A 25600-nucleotide genomic window follows, 5' to 3' on the forward strand; every position below is an offset into this window, starting at 1 on the left:
AACACTAAATAAACTTAAGCTAGCATAACACAGCTAGCTGTAAACAAGACCCTTAGCAACTGTTGCCAAGGAATTTAAATAGCAGCAGTTCAACAGCAGCAGAGCCTGATGGAGTCCACCAAAGGCTGTACAGAGGCTGTTCCTCTCCTCTATCCTCCTGATGTAACCAATGAGACTGCCAGGAAGGCATTTAATCAAAACTGCTAAAAGAAAGACCAGAAACCCTGTTTTCTGATCTTTACAAGACCGGGAGGTCAGCAACCTGATCCTCTTCACAGACCAGCCGCTAGCATGGCACTCTGCCATCAGTGCCCACTACCCTCTGTCAAAAAAGAGGATCTGTAACGGCTGGAAAATAAAAATAAAAGAAGCAGAGGATTCAGATACTTTCATGATGACAGTAAACTTATACAAGAATGGGACTATCATAGTGCAGGGGAACCTCAAACTGTTTGAGATGGACTTCCTCCTTATAAAGGAAAGAGCCCAGCAGGAGAGATCTAGCTCCACTCACAGTTCCCAGGTCCCAGCTCCCAGCTGCCTAACTACTGAGCAGCCCCCTGAAGAGAAGGAGCCCACCAGCCCAGAGCAGTCCCAGGACCCCCAGCTGAACCGCACCATCACCGAACTGAAGGTGAAATTCACAGAGCTGGAGAGAGAACTTGTACAACTGAGAGAGCTGATCAGCCAACAGCCATGCCAGCCCACCACAGCTCAGCCTGATCCCTGTGCCATCAGCACAGAGCTGGGCATGCTGAGGCAGGACAGGGACAGCTGCAGGAGAGAGCTGAGCCTGCTCAGGACTGAGATCAGAGAGCTGCATCAGGACAGAGAGCAGCGTCTAGCAGCACTGACAGCTCTGACAGAGGAGGTGAAGGAGCTCAGAGGAGAGAGAGAGGAGCACAGGAGAGAACTTACCTCTCTCTCAAAGGAGGTGGAGGAGCTCAGAGGAGAGAGAGGAGCACAGCAGAGCACTCACCACTCTGTCAGAACAGCCTCAGGAGAGAGGTGGAGCTACACAGGACCTGGATGAAAAACTAGACCACAACCAGGACCCTGTGAGCAGCCAGGACCCACCAATCCAAGAACCTACCTCCACCCCAGCTCCACATCCAGCCCACAGACCAGCACCTCCTCATTCCACCAGACCAGCACAACAGAGAGAGAAGACAGACATTGTCCTCCTCATCGACTCCAATGGAAAATTCCTTAATGAAAAGAAACTTTTCCCCACCCACAAAGTGGCTAAAATCTGGTGTCCAAACACCCACCAAGCCATAGACCTGCTGTCAGAGGAGCGGCTTGGATCTCCGAGTCACATCATCATCCACACTGGCACCAATGATCTGCGGAGCCAGCAGGAGAGGGTGTCAGAGTCACTCAAGAGAGTGACAGAGAAAGCCTCCACCACCTTCCCAACAGCAGAGTGGTCATATCCACTCTGCTCCCAAGGAAAGACTTCCACCCTGACACCATCCACAGGATCAACAGCAGCCTGTCCAGAGACTGTGCACAGAGACCCAATGTCCACCTAGCCCACCACCCCACCCCGGACATCAGCTGTCTCTACGACCACGTCCATCTGTTTAAAAGCACAGTCCCCATCTTCGCCCAAACACTGAAAAGCGTCGCTCTCAACAGAGACCAATCCACGGCCCGCAGAAGGAGCACATCAGCCCACAACCCCACAGAACACCAAGACATCCTCAACCAACATCCAGACCAACACAATGGAGACAAGACCACCCTCAGCCCCACCCACATCATGTCCAAATCAGACCCCACAAAGGCAACCATGATCCCCCTCAAGCCAGACCACAGTCACTCCTGTCCCTAGGGGCCCCACCCCAACCACAGCGACAAGAGCCACACCCTGGCCCACTGAGTTATGCCCAGGTGGTCCGGAGAGCAGCAGAACCAACCTTAACCACCCCACACAATGAACTGAGGGACATTCAGCAGATGCTCAGCCTGCTTTGCTCTCATCTGATTGGACAGGTACCACAATAGACACTGTATGAATTATTATTAGAGTATTTCTTGTGCTCATACAGTTTAAAAAAAAAAAAAAAGGACATTTACACTGTACATAAGTATTGATTATTTAATATACCAGTTATTGATTTGTTACCTTTTATAATATGTCATGTAGATACTCTTAAATTATTTTCTTTGACTTAGTAGTTTATCTCATTTTGATCACCAAATGCAGCCTTTTGAGTTTCAAATGAAATCTAAATCTTTTGTCATCTCTTGTTTGAATGTTCAGGGTCTGAGATCTTCTGCTCTTGGCCTTAAGAGCAGGACCTCAGACTTTATTAGAGAGTTAGAAAATGCAGATGTGTTTATATTGCAAGAGACTTGGTGTAGAGGAGATGTCTCCACTGGTTGTCCCTCAGGCTACATAGAGATAATGTCCCCACCAAGCTAAAGGGAGTAACACAAGGAAGGGATTCAGGGGGAATGCTGATCTGGTACAAGGCAAACCTTGTACAATACATTGAATTAATCAAAAAAGGAGAATTTTCAATTTGGCTCAAAATCAAAAAAGACCTTATCACCACAGATAAAGATGTATTCCTGTGTGCAGCATATATCCCCCCATCACAATCCCCTTATTTTAATGAAGACAGTTTCTCCATTCTCGAAGATGAGATTAGTTACTTCCAGGCCCAGGGAAGTGTACTGATCTGTGGAGACCTGAATGCCAGGACTGGTACAGAACCAGACTTTATCAGCACACAGGGAGACAAACATATACCTGGTCAAGTCAGCATCCCCCTCCCTTCACAACCCCGCAGAAACAACTTTGACAAAACTGTCAATAAAAGTGGGCAGCAACTGTTACAGCTCTGCCGAACATTGGGTCTGTACATGGTTAACGGTCGGCTTCGAGGGGACTCATTCGGTCTTTACACTCATAGCTCTCCTCTTGGCAACAGCACAGTAGACTATGGCATCACCGACCTAGACCCCTTCTACCTGAGAGCATTTACAGTCAGCCCCTTAACCCCCTTATCAGACCATAGTAAAATCACACTCTACATTAAAACGACAGCAAACGACCCTCACACAGTAGAACCCTGCAATCTGACCTACAGAAAACAACCTTATAAATGGACAAACAAAAGCAAAGACGAATACCAGACAGCAATCAAAAATCCAATCTTTCAATCCCATTTAGACTGTTTTCTTTCCATCTCGTATCCCCTCAATCAGGACGGCCTCAGACAGGCTGTACAGGACATCTACAACATATTTGACCATGTGGCAGACTTATCCAGTCTGAAAAAGCGCCAGCACCACAGACCAAAAGACCCGACCAATGACGAGTGGTTTGACACAGACAACCTGACAACCCTGAGCTCCGCCTCCAGTACTGGGAAACACTGAGAGTATACAGAAAAACACTCAGAACTAAAAAAGAACAGCATGTGAGGCATCAGTTACAAATAATTGAAGAGTCCATTGACTCCAATGACTTCTGGAAGAAATGGCACTCTTTCAGCAAACCACAAAAAGAAGAATTGGCTATTCAAAATGGTGACATCTGGAAAAATCACTTTGAAAGTCTGTATACTGCTGTTCCCTGAATTCGGCCCAAAACAATCTCCTCAACAAATTACAAATTTTAGAATCAGTCATTAAAGACAACCAGAACCCCCTAGACTACCAAATTACTGAAGCAGAGCTGCTGGCTAAAATCCAGGCACTGCAGCCAAAGAAAGCCAGCGGTCCTGATGGCATTTTAAATGAAATGCTAAAATTTGATGACCATAAATTTAACATTGCCATATTAAAATTATTTAACCTTATTCTGGGTGTCGGACATTTCCCTGACCTCTGGAGTGAAGGAATCATCACACCAATCTTTAAAAGTGGAAACAAATTCGACCCAAACAATTACCGAGGCATCTGTGTCAGCAGCAACCTGGGGAAGTTGTTCTGCAGCATCCTAAACAGCTGACTGCAAGACTTCCTCAGAGAACATGATGTTCTGAGCAAGAGCCAGATAGGATTCACACCCAAACATAGAACAACAGACCATATCTACACCCTTCACACCCTCATTAATAAAGACGTCCAGCAAAACAAGAGGAAAATCTTCTCTTGTTTTGTAGACTTCAAAAAAGCATTCGACTCAATTTGGCATGATGGACTGTTCTTAAAATTAATTGAGAAGGGTGTAGGGGGGAAGGTCTATGACATCATCAAAACCATGTACAGTCATATGAAATGTGCTGTTAAAATTAACAACATGGAAACAGATTTCTTCCCCCAGAGTAGAGGAGTAAAACAGGGCTGCAGTCTCAGTCCCACCCTCTTCAACATCTATATCGATGAACTGGCCAAATCACTAGAACTATCTGACATCCCTGGTCTCACTCTGTCTGACACACAGGTTAAATGCCTACTGTTTGCAGATGATCTCATATTGCTGGCTCCATCACATGAAGCGCTACAACAGCAACTGGATCATCTGCAAACCTTCTGTCAGACCTGGGCCCTGACAGTTAATCTGGACAAAACTAAAATTATGATATTCCAGAAACAACCCAGGGGTCAGGGAGACCAAACCAGGTTTTTCCTGGGCTCTCATGAGGTGGAGCACACACACGACTACACATACTTAGGACTACACATCACGTCCACGGGAAACTTTAACCTGGCTGTTGATGATCTCAGAGAGAAGGGAAGAAGGGCTTTCTATGCTATAAAGAAATCTTCAAACATTAATATGCCCATTAGAATCTGGCTCAAAATATTCAAATCTATAATTGAACCAATTATTCTGTATGGTAGTGAGGTGTGGGTCCTCTTGCAAATCAAGATTTTGAAAAATGGGACAAACACCCCATCGAAATCCTGCATACAGAGATTTGCAAGAGCATCCTCAGAGTGCACAGGAACACCCCCAACAACGGGTGCCGAGCTGAGCTAGGCCAATTCCTCCTTTTAATTAGAATTCAAAAAAGAGCCATCAAATTTTATAAACACCTTAAAACAAGTGACCCCAACTCCTACCACTACAAAGCTCTGCAATGCCAAGAGGAGAACATGGAGAAGAGCCCCCTCAGCCAGCTAGTCCTGAGGCTCAGCTCCTCTAACAACACAAGACCTCAGCACAGCCCTCACACAATCTGGACCCACCAAATTATAGAGAAACAAACAGGACAGTACATTAACTATTGGACATCGACCACACAAACGCAAAGCAAACTTCAGTGTTATTTGGCTCTAAACAGACAGTACACGGTGGCAGAATATCTGAGCACCGTGACTGATGAGAAACTGAGGAAGACTTTGACCATGTACAGACTCAGTGACCACAGCTTGGCCATAGAGACGGGCAGACACAGGCAGACCTGGCTGCCCAGAGAGGACAGGTTGTGTGAGCTCTGTCCACACAGACAAGTGGAGACAGAGACACACTTCCTGTTGCACTGCAGCAAGTATGAACACATCCGAGCCGACTTCCTCTCAAAAATAAAACATAAAGTCACTGACTTTGATTCTCTGCCTGATCAAACTAAAATGCAACACATCCTTGGAGAGAACAGAGTCAGCAGCTTAGCAGCAGCAACATATGTCAGGTTATGCCAAAGCCTGAGGGACAACCATCACAACACCTGACACACCTGTCTATATTTACAGTCCTTGTAACTCACAATCTACATTTTTCTTTATTCATTTTTTTTCTATATTATATATTGGTGTATTGTATTGTAGATTGGTGTATTTTGTATTATATATCATATATTTATTTTTTTATAGTTTTCTGACTTACTTTTATTATTGTACTTTATTTGTAAATTTTAATGTCTTTGGCAATATTGTTAATCTACAGTCATGCCAATAAAGCTTACTGAATTGAATTGAGAGAGAGAGAGAGAGAGAGAGAGAGAGAGAGAGAGAGAGAGAGAGGTTACAGTTAAACATTAGAAATAGGAAATTTATGATAGGGCAATTGTGTATTGTCTCTCTCTCTCTCTGTCTCTCTCTGTCTCTCTCTCTCTCTCTTTCTCTCACACTCTCTCTCTTTCTCTCTCTCTCACTAATAACAGGTTTAACAACAATGGTCAAATACTCAATGTGCATCTTACACATAAACACTCACAGCAGGTAATGCTCTAACCAAAAGCGTTTAGCCGGTCATGGCTACATTTTTAGTTGTTAAGCATTTCAAGTTTACAAGATGTTTTAAGCATTCATGTTTATATTTTTACTCCTTTCTTGTTCTTTACATTTGAAACAGTTTGGGAATAAGTCACTTGAATTATGATTACATAGTCTAAATGTTACCAAGTCTTGTTTGGTTGAATGACAGTATTTACATAAAGAATGTGACAAATAGTCCTGTGGGAATGCTTTGTTAATCTGTCTTGGTTTTACCCTTTTATTGAGTAATTACACAGACACACACCTGAATACTTTTCAGACATTTTAGTTCTAAACAGATCAGTCGTTGTAAACAGACAAAAACAAGCTGTCATTAAGACAATAAAGAAGACAAACACTGTGCAAATAGGATGCCTCTGTACTGCAAATATTTCAAAACAATAAATAAAACAGCATTCAAGTAAATTTTCAAGAGGCTTCAGGAGAATGACATTAAAATAACTGAACTGTTCTGCTGTTTTGTTTTTTAAAATGAAGCACAAAACCACTGTTCAAGTAAACATAAAGACTTCAAGAGGTCTTGAATTCAACTGACCTCAGTGGTACAAAAATATCAGAGCTGCCAAGGTGACTTTCACACTAAACAACCAAAAAAGTGCAATTTCTGTAAACTCTTGACTATTGCAGCTGCTTAGACAAGCAATTATACTTGCTGTTTTACGTTCAAAAGAATAGCTGCAGGAACATGCATAACTGACTAAAGGATAGTCAGGTAAGGTATTGACTAATCTTTCTTGAAAATTGCTTGGTTGTACGAGAACTGCCCTGTGCCCTCACCGGGTGTGTAGGACAAGTCCGCAGTTTTTATAGTACTAAGTGGCACTGCATTTTGTGTGTGTTCTATTGTCGGATGAGTTTTGTGGGAATAAATGAGGTGCTGGATTTGTGAGATGAGTGTTGTGGCAATTGCCTATGTGCGTAAATTGGTCCATAAGGACCTCTGCCTTCAAATGTTGTGGGTAATGTGGTGGCGGTGGTGGATTCAACACTTCTTGAAGTAAAGAAGACCCATCAGCCATTGAGGTCGTTTGGTAAAGTGTGTATGGGGATTGTATGTGGGTGTGAAAGAATGATTGATGTTGTTAGTGGTTGTATGTTTGTTTTATGTAGCTCAAAGGTTGGCTCTAAAACGACAGTGATTGATTTATGTTTATTAAAGGAAGAATATTGAAAATATATGATGCATAGTAACTTGACATTACTGAGGAAAGGATTAAGGCTGGCTCATTTAAACATCTGCAGTTTAAGGATCAAAATACAGGATATCTCAGAAATTATTTTAGAGCAGTATTTGCACACAATGGCAATTTCAGAAACGCATCTGGATCCCACAATAAACAATGCTTTACTAAATATCAATGGATACAATATTTATAGATTAGAGAGGAATATAAATTGGGGAGGAGTGGCAATGTATGTTCAGAGTCACATTCCAGTGAAGGTGAGCGAGGATTTAAGGATAGTTGGAGTGGAAGTAATTTGGTTACAAATTCAATTACCTCATCTAAAATCACTATTAATCGGGTGTTGCTATAGACCACAAATGCTAATGTAATATATCTTGATTTAATATGTGATATGCTGGATAGAGTATATGATTTAAATAATGAAGTGTACTTCCTGGGTGACTTGAATATTGATTGGAGTTTAAAATCCTGTGCACTCAGATCTAAGCTGCTTTCCTGTGCAAACACGTGTAATTTGACACAAGTAATTAGGACTCCAACCAGAATCTGCTATAGGGCTGATGGTTTGAAATCATCTACTTGTATTGACTTTATTTTCACAAGTGCTGCTGAATTGTTTTCAAAGGCAATATCAATTCCTGTAGGTTGCAGTGACCAAAATTTAGTGGCAATAGGAAGAAAGACTAAAGTACCAAAAGCAGGTCAAAAAATTATTTTAAAGAGAATGTATCGATATTTTGATGATATTTTGTATTACAGTGATGTAAGTAGATTGGTCTACAGTCTTTCAGGAGCAAGATTCTAATAGGGCCTTTAAATATGTTTAATGATTTTCTAATGTCAATTATTGATAGACATGCATCAATAAGGAAGCTCACAGTGAGAAATGTTAAAGCTCCATGGTTGGATAATGAACTTAGAGATAATATGGCAGAAAGAAATCGAGCCAAGGCTGAAGCAATCAGATCAGGGGATGCACTACAGTGGGATATTTATCGTAGACTAAGGAATCGTGTAACAAAACTGAATAAGACAAAGAAGCGAATGTATTATCAAAATAAAATTGTCTGTGCAAAATTAGATAGTAAAAAAATCTGGAGTACACTTGACGAATTAATGGACAGAAAAGGGAGATCAACACCACATTTCTTAGAAGTAGATGGACAGTTTTTTACTGTCAGAACATGCGCGATGGTTTGCAATCTAATGATGAAGATGATGGATTTTCTAGTAAACTGATTAAAGACAAAATAATGTATAATAAATTGTGTAAGTTTACTTTTGAAAGCATCAGTGCTGAGAAAATACTGAAATTACTCCAAGCAAGTAAATCAATCAATTTCAATCAATTTTATTTATACAGCCCAATATCACAAATCACAATTTGCCTCACAGGGCTTTACAGCATACGACATCCCTCTGTCCTTATGACCCTCGCAGCGGATAAGGAAAAACTCCCCAAAAAAAACCCTTTAACGGGGAAAAAAACCCAGTAGAAACCTCAGGAAGAGCAACTGAGGAGGGATCCCTCTTCCAGGACGGACAGACGTGCAATAGATGTCGTACAGAACAGATCAGCATAATAAATTAACAGTAATCCACATGACACAATGAGACAGAGAGTTTTTTTCCGCCAGGGCCGTGACCGACTGTGGCGGGGCCGATCCGAGGACCTCACTAAACCATCCAATCGGTAGTAGCGACGGGCGGTGTGTACAAAGGGCAGGGACTTAATCAACGCGAGCTTATGACCCGCGCTTACTGGGAAAGTAAAGTAAAACCTTCAGGTGTTGACAACCTTGATATGAAGTTATTGAAACCTGTAGCTGATCTGATTGCCCTGCCTGTTGCTTATATTATTAATTTGAGTTTAAAAACATGTGTTTGTCCTTCTGAATGGAAAGTAGCCAAGATTTTACCATTACCAAAAATAGCAGAGAATCATTTTCGGGCACGAATAGTAGACCAATTAGTTTATTACCTGCCCTCAGTAAAATAATGGAGCAAATAATATATGATCAAATTCAAAGTTATTTTTGTAAAAATGAGTTGAATACAGCATATCAACATGCAAAAAAGGACACTCCACGGCTACAGCACTCGCTCAGATGACAGACGACTGGATGAAGGAAATTGATGATAAAAAAACTGTTGGTTCTGTATTACTAGATCTGAGCACAGCATTTGATGTTCTTGATCACCATGTGTTATTGAATAAGCTGCGCTGTTATGGTTTTGAACCATCTGCTGTTGCGTGGGTTAAAAGTTATTTGACTGATAGGAAATGTACTCGATACTTTAATGGTAGTTATTCTGAGCTGAGAGCTGTGAGTTGTGGGGTGCCACAATGTTTTAAATATTATTAATGATTTTCCTCTGATTTTGAATCATGCCACTGTTGCGATGTATGCTGATGACTCGACAATTTACACATCAGCACATACAACTGATGAATTGACTAAAATTTTAAATAAGGAATTAGAAAAATGGATGATAAGAAATAAACTGGTTCTAAATAGGAGAAAAAACAAATGTATAGTTTTAGGTTCAAAACATTCATTAAAGCAACCCTTACCTTTCTTGCATTTCACACAGCACTTAGAAAAAATTTGAACAGCCACAACTCCTGCCTCCCTCCAAAGTCCCATTCTCCTCCTCCAACTCCACCTCCCTCCAATGGCCTACTCCCCCCTCCTCCATTACGTCCTCATTACATCCATGATAGACGTAGGCATTGTCATGGTAACGTTAGATACACGGAAGAGGAGGGCGAGTGTAACGTTACAAATGCAACCCCGGACTTTTAAAACTTAACCAGTGATGACCGATGGGTTTTAGAATAAGGTTACAGTGCTAACGTTAGATAGTAGCGTTAATGTTACTAGTAAGTGGAAACGCACAAGGAAGATAACGTTAATGTTTCAGAGGCTACGCTACAGTAGGCTAACGTTAGCCATTAGCAACTGGGTGCTGTGTTGTCATATATAACAACTGAACTGAACTGAACTTCTTTGTCATTTTTATGCGCAGCACAAAAAAACGAACTGACATTTCGCATACCCCAAGCAAAAAGAAATAAAACATTTAAAAACAATTTGTGCAACATATAAGAAAGACACATCACAGCACCATGAATTGTTTGTGTATAACGTTACACCACGGAGCTTACTAGATGATGCAGCCTCCCTGTCTGCTCTATGTAGCGTTAGCCTCCTGAGCTCAACACCGGCGTCTTATATGTTACCATTCATCCATGTCTCAGTGAACACAAGGACGCAACAGTCCCTCACTCCTCAGTTAGTGGATCTCCGTTGTCGGATGTAATCCATTTTGCATCGAGCGAGCGGACGTTCGCCAGAAGGCTGCTGCAAACAGCTGGTTTGTTGTCTCACAGACTCAGGGTTGGAGGGTGTGGGGGGTGGTTACGCGAGTGGTTACGTCCGTCGGAGGCCTCCACGTGGGGAAGACAGACAGGACAAGAGAAAACTCCGACCAATCATTGCATTCGGTCCGAATGCAATGATCGGTCTGAGTTTTCTTAGAACCATATGAGAATGGTATAATGATGAGTTTTCATCTCTGGTGGAATTCACTTATATTTTAGTGTGCCATCAGCTTATTAATAGCATTTCAACCTAAACAAAGAAAAGTGTAAAATTTCCAGAAAGGTAAGGGTTTCTTTAAGAGAAGCACCTAAGCTTCACATATCCATGGGTGATACAGAGATAGATCAAGTAACCGAAGTAAAACTATTAGGAATTACTGTAGATAGTCAAATGTCCTGGAACAACCAAGTAGATCAAATAGTGCAACGAATGGGTAGAGGTATGGCTGTGATTAAACACTGCAGAAAATTTATGTCTAATCTTTTATTGAAGCAAGTGGTGCAGGCACTGGTGTTGTCACACTTAGACTATTGTTCTGTAATTTGGTCCAGTACATCAGGAAATAATTTGAACAGGTTACAGGTAGCCCAAAATAAAGCAGCTCGTTAAGTCCTTCAATGCCCATACCAAACAAATGTAAGTACAATGAATGATTGTTTAGCTTGGTTAAAGGGAAATTTCGGTTTATTTCAACCTGCCTCCTATCGTCCTAAATTTGTTTCAAGTTGTTTACCATTTAGCTCTGCTTTCCAAAGCATGGCCGAAATATCGCGAGAACAAGCAGCGATCTCATACCGTGCCTGAAATCTTGCGAGCTCTAGATAAAGCCCAGCTGGACACTAACATTACTCCAGGTGGAGGTGTCTCGTCTTCGGTCACATCCAGACCTTGAAAATAAGGCTGCAACCGGTCCCATTCCTTGCAACAGAGGCATTCCTCTTCTGTGGGCACTGGGGCACAGCATTCACAGGTACACCACCAATCTCCAGAGCTACGCAGCCTTGCAGCAGCCGTTCCTCCTCTCTCGTCCTCTACCTGTTGCACCTCTCTCTCTCTCCTCCTCCGTTCTTCAGTTTCACGAAGCTCTTCATCAGTGTATTCTGGCTCAAATAAATAAGGGCGGCCATCAAACTCTGCAAAATCAAATTCCTCCTCCACAAAGTCGAAGTCTGGCAAAAAGTCAGCCATTATTCTATAAATCTTTCATAAAATAAATGAATGAACTTTTCAGGCTACTGTCCGGTTCTGCCTTCCAGCTGTTGGTGCTTGTTCTCACGAGATTTCAGGCACGGTATGAGATCGCTGCTTGTTCTCACGATATTTCGGCCGTGCTTTGGAAAACAGAGCTAAATGGTAAACAAACATGGCACCACACCGGTAAGGTAAGACAACACATTTACATGTCGTTTTCTATATGTTCTCTGACATTTATTCTAACGATATGAGGCGGTCTTTGTGGAAATAAAGCTTGTTTAGTGGACTAACTTTGCACTTGAATTATGACCGTTCACTTAAGTTTTAACAGGTCTGACGCTACTATGCGCCCGGCTGTATCTAGGCTAACAGCTAACATGCTAACTATTATTATTATGTCACTAGTCACTTGAAACAAATTTAGGACGATAGGAGACAGGTTGAAATAAACCGAAATTTCCCTTTAAGTGTGAAATGCAGGGTGCAGTATTCACTAATATGTCTTATCAAAAACATAATAACAACAAAAACACCAGAAATATTTTACAGGACTTAAGCATTTTTTTCAGATACACAATATCATTTTACTCGACAGTCGTCTGAGGGTCGGTTTTTGTTACCCCTACGTAGAACTAATTTAAAACAGAAAACAATGCATTACAGAGCAATGGTGGCATGGAATGAATTACCATTTTTTCTGGTCTCAGAAAGTAATGTTATGAGTTTTAAGAAAAAGCTAAAACTATTTTTATTTACCCAGCAGGTATGAAAGAATATTTTTACTGTTTATATGTTGGACTTTATATATCTGGTTGGAAGGTGTAAAACTGAGCTATTTGCTTCCTTTTTGTTATTATTATGGTAACTCAGAAATTGCAAAGTCAAGTGGTCTTTAAAAATGAATTTGAAATGAATTGTCAGCATGTAGAGCTACATTACTATTTGGATTTGCATAACCAACTCAGCACACAGACACACACATCTACGTCCATGAACATAAATGTAACAATAAATGTACATACATTAAGAAGATCTCTCCTCTCCTTCACTGGTGCCACACTGCCATCGACATCTTCTGCATCTACCTCTACTTTAGACCCAACAGCGGCATCGGCGACCTCCAATGTTTACGAGGCTTGGGACGAGGCCAGGGATGGTGTTGTAGTGTCCAGGAACGGCAGACACGAGAATTCCTGACACTACAGTCCCGTCATAACATCTTTAATAGAACAGACGTGCTGACCTGGAGAAACAAGGATCACAACACAGCACATCCGGACATACATGAGAAGTGGTTAAAAAACTTATCAGACAGAGAGCTCACTCAACCAGAAAAGGATGTCCTGGCCAAGGGACTGAACTTTGCCATAATACCAGAACAGATACTGGTGGTAGATCTTATCACAGCAACAGAGACAGCCATCAGAAACAACAAGCTGGCAGACACAGAGGCAGTTAAAGGTATTAGCAGCTCTCGCCGGAGCAAAAACACCACCCTTCAACCTCACCATTGAGGAAAGCCCTGGAATCACTGAGGAAAGACCGGAAGATCACCATCTTGCCGGCAGACAAAAGGAAATGCACAGTGGTGCTGAAGACAGCGGATTACCATGCCAAAATCACTGCTCTGCTCAATGACACAGCCACATACGAAACACTGAGGCATGATCCTACCAGTGGCTACAAAAATAAAGTCATAGATTATCTACAAAAACTGGAAAAGGACAAGACCACTGTATTATCAACTGTACCCTGGTGAGGCCATCCCATGCATCTATGGACCCAAGACACACAAGGAAGCAGCACCACACAGACCCATCATCAGCAGCATTAACTCAGTTCAGTTCAGTTCAGTTCATTTCAGTTCGTTTATTGGTCTCCTTAGAGAAATTTGACTTGGAGCTAGTGGTCAGCATACACATACCTACAATCAACATATAGATACCAACATAGAAATACACACATTAAAACACATAGTCACCCAGTTAGCCTCAGTGCATCAAATTAAATACATAACATATATATCAGACACACTCCTCATTAATCAATTTGATTGACAATGGAATAAACGAGTTCTTGTATCTGTTATACCTGCAACGTGGTACTCAGTCACGTACAACATCTCCAAACACTTAGCTATGATCTTAGCTCCATTGGTTGGTAACACTCCACACCATGTAAGGAACTCTCAGGATTTTATCAACAAGACCAGAGAGATAACACTGGACTCTGATGAAACTATAGGGTCATACGACATCACTTCACTTTTCACCTGCATTCCCACCAAAGAAGCAGTTAAGACAGTGAGGAAATGTCTGCTACAACACAGCTCCCTTCCAGTAAGGACCAACTTCACCCCAGACCCCATTTGTGATCTGCTGGACCTTTGTTTGACCACCACCTACTTCAAGTACAGCGAGGGTTTCTACCGACAAAAGCACGGCTGTGCTATGGGCTCACCGGTGTCCCCTATAGTGGCCAATTTTTACATGGAAGATGTGGAGAAGAGAGTGCTGACCACCTTTACAGGAACTGCTCCTAGCCACTGGTTCAGGTATGTGGACGACACCTGGGTCGAAATCAAAACTGAGTGGAAACCTTCACGGAACACATTAATGCAGTGGACCCCAACATTAAATTCACATGGGAGGATGTCAGAGGAGACAGTCTACCATTCTTAGACTGTGCAGTGCACATTGGAGAGGACAGAAACCTAAACATAGAGGTGTACAGAAAATCTACCCACAATGACCAATACCTGCTGTTTGACTGTCACCACCCACTGGAGCACAAGTTATCAGGACACTGAATCATCGGACTGAAAACATGCCCACTAGAACAGAGGGGAAGGCGAAGGAACAGAAACACTTCAGGGAAGCACTTAAAACCTGTGGCTATCCCAACTGGGCCTTTGCAAAACCCTCAAAAAGACCCAGAGGCAACACAAAAACGTAACAACATTGTCATTCCTTATGTCACAGGAGTGTCTGAGAAACTCAGGAGGATTTTCAACAAACACCACATCCCTGTGCACTTTAAACCCAGTAACATACTGAGACAGAAACTTGTCCACCCCAAGGACAAAACACCCAGACATAAGCAGAGTAATGTAGTGTATGCAATTCAGTGCAGCCAGGAATGCACAGATTTCTACATTGGGGAGACACAACAACCACTCCAAAACCGCATGGCACAGCACAGGAGAGCCAGCTCCTCAGAGCAAGACTCAGCTGTCCACTTACATCTACAGGAGAAGGGACACTCCTTAGAGGACAGCAATGTGCATATCTTGGCCAGGAAGGAAAGACGGTTTGAAAGAAGAGTAAAAGAAGCCATCTACATCAAGCTGGAACGACCATCGTTAAACAGAGGGGGTGGCTTACGACACTACTTATCCCCCACCGACAATGCAGTCTTGGGATCCCTCCCCAGATGACTTCACACCCATTCACCCCTGGTGTCACCTGACCCTAACAACTCACATGGTGGCCAGGTGGGTCAACGACTCACATTGTGACCATAACGACTCTGAAATTAAGAGCTCACATGACCCCTATGACTCTGCAAGGGTTACCATCCACACAGGGTTTATAGCCTGCAACTTCATACTAGTCATTTAGAACTGAAGAAGCTTCTTGAATGAGAGGCGAAACTTCTTCAAGAAACGCAAGCAAGTCCAGTTGCCTACGATATAGCACTTATGATTACCATGACCTGGATGACTGAGAATTTTTCACCGACAACTCGGTGGCAGCAACTCATAAAGCATACTTAGAGATTGTAATCCCGAATCCCCAGATTTGTCCAACAAAAGGAACTGCCCCCTCTTTCAAGAGTAAGTGCTGTAAAAATCCAGCTGGAAACTGTTGCCAGTTTGTGAAGTAGTCCTCAGGAAAATGGAGGTAACACAATAAAATGTCTGGATTGTATTGCTGAGGAATAGTATCGAAAAATAAATTCCAAAAACTTTTTCTTCATTTCTTCTTCTTTTTGCAGTCTCAACAAGGGTAATTTGAGGTCACACTGACAAAAGCAGCATCTCCTTGACGTGCCGTCGCCTCATCAGCTCAAACTCTCCGCAGCCTCTGCTTCGGTTTTGCTCAGAAAAGGCTTGTTTGGGGATGTGGTTCAGTGGCCTGCAGGTGACACTGTGTGCATTGATAATTTGTTACACTGTGAGCCAATAAAGTCATGGAAGTAAAGGCAGGAATTCAAACGAGCCATTTCAGGCAGCTGAGGAGCTGTGAGTCTATGGGGAGACAGAACTCCCTTTAGCCTGTTTTTTTTCTACATAGCAGACCTTATAGAAGAATAAAATGCTAAATAACACACCAAAGAAGAGTTAAAACCCCAAAAAGCATGATAGGTCCTCTTTAAGACTCTACCATGCAAAGTGAAAGCCATATATCAACAACATCCAGAAACACTGCCGAGTTCTCTGCGCCTGAGCTCATTTGAGGTGTACTGACACAAAGACGAAAGGTGTGCTGTGGTCTAATGAATCCAGATTTCAAATCCTTTCATTCATTCATCTTCTAACCGCTTCATCCTCTTGAGGGTCGCGGGGGGGCTGGAGCCTATCCCAGCTACATCGGGCGAGAGGCAGGGTACACCCTGGACAGGTCGCCAGACTATCGCAGGGCTGACACATAGAGACAAACAACCATTCACGCTCACATTCACACCTACGGACAATTTAGAGTCTCCAATTAACCTAGTCCCCAAATCTGCATGTCTTTGGACTGTGGGAGGAAGCCGGAGTGCCCGGAGAGAACCCACGCTGACACGGGGAGAACATGCAAACTCCACACAGAAGGGCTCCCACGCGCGGGATCGAACCGGCAACCCTCTTGCTGTGAGGCGAGAGTGCTAACCACCACACCACCGTGCCGCCCCCACACCACCGTGCCGCCCCCAGATTTCAAATCGTTTTTGGAAATCATGGATGTTGTGGCCTTCAGGCTAAAGAGGAAAAGGACAATCCAGATTGTTACCAGCTCAAAGTTCAAAGCCAGCATCTGTGATGGTATGGAAGTGTGTTAGTGCCCATGGCATCATGGGTAACTTACACATATGTGGAGGCTCCATTAATGCTAAAAGGCACATACAGGTTGTGGAGTAACATATGTTGCCATCCAAACGACATCCGTGCATATTCCAGCAAGAAAATGAGACATATTCTGCATGTGTTCCAACAGTGTGACTTTGTAGTAAGAGTGCAGGTACTAGACTGACCTGCCTTTAGTCCAGACCTGTCTCCCACTGAACATGTGTGGCGCATTATGAAGAACAAATAAGACAACAGAGACTCCAGACTGTTCAGACACTGAAGTCATATATCAAGCAAGAATGGAAAAGAATTTCACTTTCAAAACTTCAACAGTAAGTGTCCTCACTTCCCAAACACTTACTGAGTGTTGTTAAAAAAGGTGATGTCACACAGTGGTACACATACTCCTGTCATAATTTTATTGTAATGTGTTGCAGACATCAAATTCAGAATGAGTGTACATTTTACAAAAAAACAAAGTTTATGAGTTTGAACCTGATATGTCTTGTCTTTGTACAGTATTCAATTGAATATAGGTCAAAAAAGATTTGCAAATCATTGCATTCTGGTTATATTTATTCTCTTCACAGTATGCCAACTTTTGTAGAATTTGCATTGTATTTTAAAAGTTGTCTCTGAACGCACAGAGAGTGAACTAATATCCACCAAGGGGCAACCTCCAAGGCTGAAAAATGAAGTTAGTGCAAAAGTGTCAAAAACTGCAGTTCATCGAATGACCACTTGAGACTGGCTCCAAAACTGAGTTAATCCTCATAGGCCCCCTTGTTAAAACGCCCAAATTTACGGCAGAAATAAACACGTTTACAGCTTGGTACAAAAAACAGTTGTGGTCTCTATAGCTAATTTCAACATTCATGACAACTGTATAGGGGTGATTTTTTTGTAACTCACCTGTTTACATTTTATAAATGCTCAAAGTTACACATATTTAAGGGCGGGGTCGCTTGAGTGACAGGCTGTCTGCGAGGTGTCGCTACAGTCTGTGAGTCAGACCCACCCCTCGCTGCTTCACAGCGCCAACCTCATGTTACAGGTGCTCCTTGCAAGAGAGGAAAGATACGTGAAAATATAAGAAATTTAAACAATAGTATTAACAAATATATAGTTAAATAAACAGGAATTATTAACAAACATAAACACAAATATATATACATATATATATATATATATATATATTGTAAACTGAACAAGATTATTTACACAAACAGAATATATACAGTCAGGGTGAAATGGGGTTATTGCACAAGTTAAATTAAATTATTGCAGTGTGTGAAAAAGTCTCAGGGCCACTCAGAGGGAGGAGTTGTACAGTTTGATGGCCACAGGCAGGAATGATTTCCTGTGGCACTCAGTGGTACATCTTGGTGGTATGAGTCTCCAACTGAAAGTACTCTTGTGCCTGACCAGCACATGGTGGACTGGGTGTGAGACATTGTCCAAGATAGTTTGTAGCTTAGACAGCATCCTCCTCTCTGACACCACCATCAGAGAGTCACACTCTGTTCCCACAACGTCACTAGCCTTGCGGATCAGTTTGTTGAGTCTGTTGGCGTCCGCCACCCTCAGCCTGCTGCCCCAGCACACAACAGCATAGAGGATAGCACTGGCCACCACAGACTCATAGAAAATCCTGAGCATAGTCCGGCAGATGTTGAAGGACCTCAGTCGCCTCAGAAAATAGAGACGGCTCTGGCCCTTCCTGTAGAGAGCGTTAGTGTTCTTAACCCAGTCCAGTTTATTGTCAGTGTGTACCCCCAGGTACTTATAGTCCTCTACAATGTCCACACTGACCCCCTGGATGGAAACAGGGATCACCGGTGTCTTGGTCCTCCTCAGATCCACAGCCAGTTCCTTTGTCTTTGCCACGTTGAGCTGCAGATGGTTCTGCTCACACCATGTGACAAAGTTATCCACAACAGCCCTGTGCTCATCCTCATCACCCTTGCTGATACATCCAACTATAGCACAGTCATCAGAAAACTTCTGAAAATGGCAGGTCTCAGTGCGATAGCTGAAGTCCGTGGTGTAGAGGGTGAAGAGGAAGGGAGAGAGGACAGTCCTCTGCGGGGCCCCGGTATTGCTGACCACTCTGTCTGACACACAGCGTTGCAAGCGCACATACTGTGGTCTGCCAGTCAAGTAGTCTACAATCCAGGACACCAGGGGGGCATCCACCTGCATTGCTGTCAGCCTGTCACCCAGTAGAGCTGGACGTATGGTGTTGAACGCACTAGAGAAGTCAAAAAACATGACCCTCACAGTGCTCGCCGGCTTGTCCAGGTGCGCGTAGACGCGGTTGAGCAGGTAGATGATGGCGTCCTCAACTCCAAGTCGGGGCTGATAGGCGAACTGGAAGGGGTCCAAAAGTGGCTTGACCATGGGCCGGAGCTGCTCCAAGACAAGTCTCTCCAGTGTCTTCATGATGTGGGAGGTCAATGCCACGGGTCTGTAGTCCTTGGAGCCACTGGGACGTGACGTCTTAGGCACAGGAATGAGGCAGGATGTCTTCCACAGCAAGGGGACCCTCTGGAGACTCAGGCTCATGTTGAAGACATGCTGAAGTACTCCACATAGCTGGAGGGCACAGGCGTTGAGCACCCTGGGGCTGACACCATCAGGGTCTGCAGCCTTATTTGAGTGGAGTCTCATCAGCTGTCTTCTCACATGGTCAGCAGTGAAGCACATTGTGGAGGTGACGACACGTGGGGGAGGGGTGTAGTCCTCATGATGGAGAGAGCAGTCAGTCTGACTGAGAGGAGGTGTGAGGAGGAGGAGGAGGAGGAGGGGGGGGGTCAAGCAGGAGGGTGTTGAGGTGTGAGAGGGAGGAGTGGGGGAGGAGGGCGGAGTGGGAGATGGTTGACCAAGACCGACAGCATAAGAGTCGGGGGGGAGGGGGGGGGGGGGGGGGGGCAGGTCCAGCAGTGTCAAATCTGTTAAAAAACAGATTCAGTTCATTGGCCCTGTCCATGCTGCCTTCAACTCCTCTGTGGTTGTTGGTCCTGAAGCCAGTGATGGTCCTCATTCCACTCCAGACCTCTCATGTTGTTCTGCTGGAGTTTCCTCTCCAGCTTCCTCCTGTACCTCTCCTTAGCCTCCCTGATCTTCATCTTCAGCTCCCCCTGTATTGTTCTCACCTCCTCCCTGTTACCAGCTCTGAAGGCCCTCTTCTTTGCATTGAGGATGGCTTTGATGTCCTTTGTTACCCACTGTTTGTTATTTGGGTAACAATGGACAGTCCTGGCTAGGACAGTGGAGTCCACACAGAAACTGATGTAGTCCGTGATGCATTCTGTGAGCCCATTGATGTCCTCCCCATGTGGCTCACAGAGTGCCTGCCAGTCTGTCACACCAAAACAGCCCTGCAGTGTCTCGTAAGTCTCCACCGACCATCTCCTCACTGTCCTCATGGTCGCAGGCTGGCTCTTGACTAGTGGTACATAGCAGGGGTTGAGGTGCACCAGGTTGTGGTCTGACCTACCCAGAGGGGGGAGGGGGGAGCAGCTGTATGCATCTTTGGCGTTTGCATACAGCAAGTCCAGTGTTCTCTCTTCTCTGGTAGGACAGCTCATATACTGTGTAAATGTGGGTAATGTTGTTGCCATGGTGACATGGTTGAAGTCACCCAAGATAGCTATGAAGGCACTCAGGTGCTTAGTCTGCAGGCGGGCTATGGCGGAGTGAATGACGTCACATGCCGACGTTGGGTTGGCAGAGGGGGGGATGTAAACAGTTACAATAATGGCATGTGAAAACTCCCTGGGCAAATAATATGGCCTGAGTCCAACAGTAAACAGTTCAATGTCCGGGCAACAGATATGTTCCTTATAGAAATATGGTCAGGACTGCACCAGCAGTTATTTACTAGAACAGCAAGCCCCCCTCCTTTGTGCTTACTGCTCTTGGTGCAGTCCCGGTCGGCCCGAACAGTCTGGAAGCCGCTGATGGAGACGTTGTTGTCGGGAATGTCCTGGTGAAGCCATGTCTCAGTGAAGCACATAAGACTACATTCCCGGTACTCCTTCTGACTTTTGGCGACCGCTGTCAGTTCATCCATCTTATTTGCCGCCCGCGGAAGCGCCGCGAATAGCCTCGAAGCGCCGAGAAGAGAAGGCAGTTTCCTTACGGCGCCCATGTTAACCGACTGTGTCGTCCACACTGTCCGCGCCGCGCTGGGAAGCTCCGCGGCAGGCTCACGATTTGCAGCGATCAGTTCGGCGTCTGGTCTATTTTCTGCGCGAGCCGCGAGGGAATGTGTCAAGCTAGGCAGGAAATCAAACAAAGTAATAACAACAGAATCCGGTCAATTTTCAGAATCAAACGAATTTCAAAATAAAATACCACGTTTGACAAATGCGATGTGTATATATATATATATATATATATATATATATATATACACACATATATACATATATATATATATATATATATATGTGTGTGTGTGTGTGTGTGTGTGTTTATATACATATTGTCAGTGTTATCTAAACAGAGCGCGAGAGAGATGAAGACACACACACACACGAGACAGAGAGACACAGAGTGGGCCGGCTATAGGGGGTGGGGGTGGGGGCACACACACGCAAACAGATAGAGAGAGGGGCAGAGACGTCAGAACCAGCGGAGTTTTTGAAGAGAAAACACCAGATTTAGTAAAATCAAGAGTAGATTTACAAACTGGTATTTCAACTGCCTATATACAGACCAAACTACACAACGCTGGTAACATACACTCCTTGTCTGTGTGTGAGTGTGTGTGTGTCTGTGTAGCCTCTGTGTGTGTATGCAGCCTCTGTGTGTGTATGTAGCCTACCAGCCTACTGTGGACATTCATTCATGGATAATAGTCATTACTAAGAAGTGCACATACATGTACAGTTGTTAGGAAAACATGATGTTATAATTTTATGAGGTTATTTACTTACCCATGATGGAAAAACAGCCCCAAATGTGACGGAGAAAACAGCGGAAATGCTCCGGCACGCGAGAGAATTTCGGTGTGCTGCGCTTCGCAGCACTTCCGCGGGCTGTGTGGCCCTAGCGTAAGCCTCCGTTGTCTAAACCCTGCTTTTTTCCGCCGTTGTTTACCTCCTCCCCTGCATCCTCTGTGTGTTTTCCTCCACAGTTCAGCTGGTATCTCCGATGTTCCGGCCGCCAAGCCGGCCGGCCTCAGTGCGATCAGCTGATCTCTGGAGTAAACAATGCGGCCATGAAGTTGTTGCGCAATGGTGCTGGGTCCGAATGAAATAAGTAATTCCAGGGTGAGAAAAACGAGTACAACTCTCTCAATCAGCATGTTTTGAGAGAGCGCAGTTTCAAAATGACAATCACAAAAAGCCAGCACAAATACCAAACTTAATAAAGCAAAAAAGTAAGAAAACTGAGAAAACAAGCAGGAGCGACTGCAACAGGCTGCACGCGCAGGCGCATGCGCACTGAAAACTTGAGTGAGTTGTTATATGGCGGCATATCAGATATCGGCAAAAAATGCAATATTGTGCATCCCTACTAATAATCTTTCATTGTATTGAAATATACAGTTCATAAAACTACTACAGGTACTGTAATTCAGAGCTGAAGCAGGAGTTCAGTGTGATGCATATTCACAATGGAGCGTGCGGGTCATATTTTACCATCTGCCTTCATTGTCTTCTCTTGATACTTTTGGCTTAGCTAATGTTTCCAGATGCAGATTTAAGCAGTTACTTTGGTATGTATAAGTTTATCATAACTGATAGAATCAATGGTCAGACCTCAAGCACAGTTCAAACAGAAGAGTCGTGATGAGACAAGGTGAAATAGGCGGCTACTTGCAATGTGCTGTTCTGCAACGTTCTGCAGCAACCCACTGTCCAACACCAGCACACCATGAGGATGGAAACAGAGGGCTCAGCGGGAATGCAGCACCTGCTGCAGCAAGCGAACACACGGTCTACAGTCATTTTGGTGGACTTCACTACAAGCTGATTGGCTGTTGAAACACGTGACATTTTTTACATTAGAAGACTTCTATTGACACCATCAGCCAACTAGAGTCAAGCTCAGACCGGCCAGGTCACACCACTGCAACCTTTCTCTATAATGTTCTAAAATGGTTTTGTCTCATTCCGAATCAGTGGTCTGAACTGGGCATAATAATATAAAGCCAAAGTTTTAATCAACTGTATGTATTAAGTGATTGAAATGTTTCACTCCCTATGCAAAACTTAATTCCTCTCTTTTAAAAATGATACCTTTGCATTTCTGTCTAATATCCATACAATTAAGTTACAAATGGGTTTTGGTAAACAGTCTTGTTTAGTTTCAAGGTCCTGCAGTGTAAAAGTTGTGTGTGATATGTGACAGCGTCTGTCTCAGTGTTTTTCTGTCTTTATATTTCTTTCATTTTGATGCAGTCATTTTTTTGCGGTCAGAACACCTCCTGCTGGGATTTTAAGTGGGAGCGAGAAGTTAATGGCAAGAGGCGTTTGCTGTCAGTCTACTATTTAAGAAAGCCAGAAAATGCAATGTAATCATTAACATTTACATTTAGAGTGGGAACAAAGCATACCCCAGTCACTTCAGGTGACATTCTCAAACTTTTAATAACTCTATCTCTTTTAAACAATCAGCACTAATCAGTACCAACAATCATGTAATACTGTTTACTTACTCTCTTTGTCTGCTACACTGGAATATTACAATCATGACTAACCATTCTTGACAATAAGCTCAAAAACTACACGTCCATTCATGCCTTCACAGTTTATTGACAAACATGCAGGTGTCCTGCAGTGGACTTTAACAGCAATCCATTTACCCTGTCTTTTTCAATCAAAGTGATCTAAATTCTCTGTGCAATGAAAACAATTAAGACAAATGAGATTGCAATTAAGACAATTATGACTAACGATTAACACTAATGATTGCTAACAGAGGGCTTCAGAACAGTTATATGACTGCAGCTGCAGCAGGGGAGGAGAGTGCAGAGAATACAACAGGAAACATTTAGGATGTGGGAAGTACAATAACTTCATCAGGGCTTATCTTATTTTAGTAATGTATGATATATACAACATGTGGTGACATAAGAACACATTGTACTGACACTGTATGGCTGCATTAATTTATTTAGAGGAGGATGCAAACTGGCACATTTGTAGGCATCTGGAAGCTGTTTGGTTACTGTGTGATGAATTTTGACACAGCACTGCTGTGCCCAAATCATCAGTTGCTCCATTCAGTTCTAAATATAGCCATGACCTTCTTAATCTGCTCTACATCCACATCTACAGCTGCAAAATGCTGCATGTTGTACTACACTAAAACCCCCAATGTTTTGTTTTGTCAGTCATGCTTTGTTGCACCCCATGTAACATGCTACAGTATAAAACTAGAATTACCACCCGCGGATGTATGCCTACGCACACTAGTCGAGTTTCTCTTACAGTTGACATCCATGTCTGTGAAAGCATGGATGCTTAACGCATATCTTCCCCCCAACAGCACAAAAACCACACAATCAGCACATTTTAAGATGGGCACCCAAGACCTTCAGCCACGAAATTTAATTTCAGTCAGTTTATTCTTCAGTCCAAGTGGATGTTTGTGTCAAATTTAAAGAAATTCCCTCAGAGTGTTCTTGAGCTATCATGTTCATGAGAATAAGACAGATGCAAGGTCACAGACTTTGACCTTCAACCACAAAAATCCAATTCAATTCAATTCAATTTTATTTATACAGCCCAATATCACAAATCACAATTTGCCTCACAGGGCTTTACAGCATACGACATCCCTCTGTCCTTATGACCCTTGCAGCGGATAAGGAAAAACTCCCCAAAAAAACCCCTTTAACGGGGAAAAAAAATGGTAGAAACCTCAGGAAGAGCAACTGAGGAGGGATCCCTCTTCCAGGACGGACAGACGTGCAATAGATGTCGTACAGAACAGATCAGCATAACAAATTAACAGTAATCCACATGACACAATGAGACAGAAAGAAAGAGAGAGAGAGAGAGAGAGAGAGAGAGAGAGATGCAGGTAATGACAGTAGCTTACAACAACATTATTGAAAGTCATAATATTATAGTTCTGGCTACTGTGGTACAATATGTTGAAAGTATGTATTAATATCTGGCAGTATACATGTGTGACAATAGTCATATGTGTATAATAACAGTAGAAGTATGACTAATGACTAATGATGGCAGCAGCAGCAGGAGGCATCTGGCAGGACCACGGCAGCAGCACAACCACACACGTCACGCTGTCCAGGCACCGCTGCGATATGAGTTAATCTGAGAGACAGTGGAGCACAAAGGCTCCAGAGAAGAAGCCGAGTTAGTGACATCCAGAATGGCCGAGTTAGCAAGATGCAGTAATAGAATACCAGAGAGAGAGAGACAGAGAAGAAGAAGAAGAGAAGGTGCCCAGTGTATTATAGGGGGGTCCTCCGGCAGACTAGGCCTAAGTCAGCCTAACTAGGGGCTGGTACAGGGCAAGCCTGAGCCAGCCCTAACTATAAGCTTTATCAAAGAGGAAAGTCTTAAGTCTAGTCTTAAATGTGGAGACGGTGTCTGCCTCCCGGACCGTAACAGGAAGAT

At 43.4% G+C, this 25600-nt stretch overlaps 1 pseudogene; it reads left to right on the forward strand.

Annotated features, from left to right (window-relative positions):
* Nucleotides 1-2874: 2874 nt before the first annotated feature.
* Nucleotides 2875-22201, forward strand: LOC125894214 (uncharacterized; annotated as a pseudogene).
* The last annotated feature ends 3399 nt before the right edge of the window (nt 22202-25600 follow it).

The sequence above is a fragment of the Epinephelus fuscoguttatus genome, linkage group LG9 (assembly GCF_011397635.1).
Source record: "Epinephelus fuscoguttatus linkage group LG9, E.fuscoguttatus.final_Chr_v1".
Taxonomy (NCBI): domain Eukaryota; kingdom Metazoa; phylum Chordata; class Actinopteri; order Perciformes; family Serranidae; genus Epinephelus; species Epinephelus fuscoguttatus.